Here is a 4,715-nt window from a genome sequence, read left to right on the forward strand (position 1 = left end):
CTTTTCGGCTATTTTGTAGAATTCAAGGGAGATGACTTCATGAATTTCTACTTCCTCTCCAATCATGATGCTATGGATCATGATGGCCCGATCTACAGTAACTTCATATCGGTTGCTAGTGGGGATAAGGGAGCGTTGGATGAACTCTAACCATCCTCTAGCCACAGGCTTGAGGTCCAGTCTTTTTAGTTGAACCGGCTTACCTTTGGAGTCTCTTTTCCATTGAGCTCCTTCAACACATATGTCCCTAAGGACTTGGTCCAACCTTTGATCAAAGTTGACCCTTCTTGTGTAGGGGTGTGCATCTCCTTGCATCATGGGCAAGTTGAATGCCAACCTCACATTTTCTGGACTAAAATCTAAGTATTTCCCTCGATCCATTGTAAGATAGTTCTTTGGATTCAGGTTCATACTTTGATCATGGTTCCTAGTGATCCATGCATTGGCATAGAACTCTTGAACCATCAAGATTCTGACTTGTTGGATGGGATTGGTTAGAACTTCCCAACCTCTTCTTTGGATCTCATGTCGGATTTTCGGATACTCATTTTTCTTGAGTTTGAAAGGGACCTCGGGGATCACCTTCTTCTTGGCCACAACATCATAGAAGTGGTCTTGATGGGCTTTGGAGATGAATCTCTCCATCTTCCATGACTCGGAGGTGGAAGCTTTTGTCTTCCCTTTCCCTTTTCTAGAGGTTTCTCCAGCCTTAGGTGCCATAAATGGTAATGGAAAAACAAAAAGCTTATGCTTTTACCACACCAAACTTAAAATTTTGCTCGCCCTCGAGCAAGAGAAGAAAGAAAAGAAGAAGAAGAAGAGAAAAGATGGAGGAGAGTAAGGGATGTGTATTCGGCCAAGGTGTAGAAGAGGGGGTTGTGTTGTGTGAAAATTAAGGAGAATGGAGGGGTTTATATAGTGAGGGGAGAGGGAGGAGGTTCGGCCATTTAGGGTGGGTTTGGGTGGGAAAGAAAATTTGAATTTTGAAGGTAGGTGGGGTTTATGGGGAAGAGTGGATGGATGTGAGTGATGAAGGGGGTAATTGGGAAGAGAGATTGAGGTGATTGGTGAAGGGTTTTGGGGAAGAGTGTTTATTGGAAAGAGAGGATGAAGGTTGAGAAGAGGGGAGAGTATGGTAGGTGGGGATCCTGTGGGGTCCACAGATCCTGAGGTGTCAAGGATTTACATCCCTACACCAATTAGGCATGTAAAATGCCTTTGCATGCAATTCTGGCGTTTAAACGCCGAAGTGATGCATGTTCTGGGCGTTCAACGCCCATGTGTAGCATGTTTCTGGCGTTGAACGCCAGCTCTCCTCAGGGTGCATTCTTGGCGTTTGAACGCCAGGGTGTTGCTTGTTTCTGGCGTTCAACGCCAGATCCATGCTCTATTCTGACGTTGAATGCCAGCCAGATGCTCCTTACTGGCGTTTAAACGCCAGTAAGTCCTTCCTCCAGGGTGTGATTTTTCTTCTGCTGTTTTTGATTCTGTTTTTAATTTTAATATTTTTTCGTGACTTCACATGATCATGAACCTAATAAATCATAAAAGAAAAATAAAATAAAAAATAAAATTAGATAAATAAAAATTGGGTTGCCTCCCAATAAGCGCTTCTTTAATGTCAATAGCTTGACAGTGGGCTCTCATGGAGCCTCACAGGTGATTAGGTCAATGTTGTATAGTCCCAACACCAAACTTAGAGTTTGATTGTGGGGGCTCTGTTTGACTCTGTACTAAGAGAAGCTCTGCATGCTTACTCTCCCTTGTTACAGAAGGATAGCCGTGTGCCTTAAACACAAGGTAGTCCCCATTCAATTGAAAGACTAATTCTCCTTTGTTAACATCTATCACAGCTTCTACTGTGGCTAGGAAAGGTCTTCCAAGGATGATGCATTCATCCTCCTCCTTCATAGTGTCTAAGATTATGAAATCAACAGGGATGTAAAGGCCTTCAACCTTCACTAACACGTCATCTACCAATCCATAAGCTTGTCTTACTGACTTGTCTGCCAATTGTAATGAGAATAAGGCAGGCTGTACCTCAATGATCCCAGCTTCTCCATTACAGAGAGTGGCATAAGATTTATGCCTGACCCTAGGTCACACAGAGCTTTTTCAAAGGTCATGTTGCCTATGGTACAGGGTATTAAGAATTTCCCAGGATCTTGTTTCTTTTGAGGTAAAGTTTGCTGAACCCATGTATCAAGTTCACTAATGAGCAAGGGAGGTTCACCTTCCTAAGTCTCATTACCAAATAACTTGGCATTCAGCTTCATGATGGCTCTTAGATATTGAGCAACTTGCTTTCCAATTACATCTTTATCCTTTTCAGAGGAAGAATAATCTTCAGAGCTCATGAATGGCAGAAGGAGATTTAATTGAATCTCTATGGTCTCTATATGAGCCTCAGATTCCTTTGGATCCTCAATAGGGAACTCCTTCCTACTTGAGAGACGTCCCATGAGATCTTCTTCATTGGGATTCGCGTCCTCTCCCTCCTCCTTGTATTCGGCCATATTGATTATATCAATGGCCTTGCACTCTCTTTTTGGATTTTCTTCAGTATTGCTTGGGAGAGTACTAGGAGAGGTTTCAGTGATTTTCTTACTCAGCTGGCCCACTTGTGCCTCCAGATTTCTGATGGAGGACCTTGTTTCATTCATGAAACTTAAAGTGGCCTTAGACAGATTAGAGACTACGTTTGCTAAGTTAGAGGTATTCTGTTCATAATTCTCTGTCTGTTGTTGAGAAGATGATGGATAAGGCTTGATATTGCTAAGCCTATTTCTTCCACCATTATTAGAGCCTTGTTGAGGCTTTTGTTGATCCTTCCATGAGAAATTCGGATGATTTCTCCATGATGAATTATAGGTGTTTCCATAAGGTTCACCCATGTAATTTACCTCTGCCATTGCAGGGTTTTCAGGATCATAAGCTTCTTCTTCAGAAAATGCATCTTTAGTACTATTGGATGCATTTTGCCATCCATTCAGACTTTGAGAAATCATGTTGACTTGCTGAGTCAATGCTTTGTTCTGAGCCAATATGGCATTTAAAGCATCAATTTCAAGAACTCCCTTCCTCTGAGGCGTCCCATTATTCACGGAATTCCTCTCAGAAGTATACATGAATTGGTTATTTGCAACCATGTCAATAAGTTCCTAAGCTTCTGCAGGCGTTTTCTTTAGGTGAATGGATCCACCTGCAGAGTGGTCCAATGACATCTTGGAAAACTCAGATAGACCATAATAGAATATATCTAATATGGTCCACTATGAGAATATGTCAGAAAGAAACTTTTTCGTCATCTGCTTGTATCTTTCCCAAGCTTCATAGAGGGATTCACCATCTTTTTGCTTGAAGGTCTGAACATCCACTCTAAGCTTGCTCAGCTTTTGAGGAGGAAAGAATTTATCCAAGAAGGCCGTGACCAGCTTATCCCAGGAGTCCAGGCTATCTTTAGGTTATGAGTCCAACCATGTTCTAGCTCTGTTTCTTACAGCAAAAGGGAAAAGCATGAGCCTATAGACTTCAGGATCTACTCCATTCGTCTTAACAGTCTCACAAATCTGCAAGAACTCAGTTAAAAACTCGTAAGGATCTTCAGATGGAAGTCCATGAAACTTGCAGTTCTGTTGCATTAGAGCAACTAACTGAGGTTTCAGCTCAAAATTGTTTGCTCCAATGACAGGAATTGAGATGCTTCTTCCATCAAACTTGGATGTGGGTTTAGTAAAATTACCAAGCATCCTCCTTGCATTATTGTTGTTGGGTTCGGCTGCCATCTCCTTCTCTTGTTCGAAAATTTCAGAAAGGTTGCCTCTGGATTGTTGTAATTTAGCTTCTCTTAGTTTCCTCTTCAGAGTCCTTTTAGGTTCAGGATTAGCTTCAACAAGAGTGCTTTTTTCCTTGTTCTTGCTCATATGAAAGAGAAGAGAACAAGAAAAGAAGAGGAATTCTCTATGTCACAGTAAAGAGGATCCTTATTATTAGTAGAAGAAGAAAGGAATAAAGAATGGAGAATCCAAACACAAGGGTATGGATAGAGGCAGTGATTGGAGATGAAGAGAGGTGAAGAGAAGTGTTAGTAAATGAATAAATAAATAGAAGAAGATGAGAGAGAGAATTCAAAAATTAATTTTGAAAAGGAGTTAATGATTTTCGAAAATTAAAGATGAGATAGAATTAAAATTGAAATTTAAAATAATTAGTTAATTAAAAAGAATTTTTTTTGAAAAAGAGGGAGGTATTTTCGAAAATTAGAGAGGGGAGAGTAGTTAGGTGGTTTTGAAAAAGATAAGAAACAAACAAAAAGTCAAATAATTTGTTGGAAGAGATATTAAAATCAAATTTGAAAAGATAAGAAGATAAGAAGTTAGATAAGATATTTTAAAATCAAATTTTTGAAAAAGATAAAATTTTGAAAAAGATATGATATAAAAGATAGGATAAGATAGATTTAATTTTTAAAATTAAAATTAATTACTTGACTAACAAGAAACTAAAAGATATGATTCTAGAATTTAAAGATTGAACCTTTCTTAACAAGAAATTAACAACTTCAAATTTTTGAACCAATCACATTAATTGTTAGCATGATTTTTGAAAATAAAGATAAAATTAAGAAAAAGATTTTTGAAAAACATTTTTAAAAAGAAAATTTCGAAAAATTAATAAGAAAAATGAAAAAGATTTGATTTTTGAAAAAGTTTTGA

This window comes from Arachis duranensis, chromosome 7 (assembly GCF_000817695.3).
Source record: "Arachis duranensis cultivar V14167 chromosome 7, aradu.V14167.gnm2.J7QH, whole genome shotgun sequence".
Taxonomy (NCBI): domain Eukaryota; kingdom Viridiplantae; phylum Streptophyta; class Magnoliopsida; order Fabales; family Fabaceae; genus Arachis; species Arachis duranensis.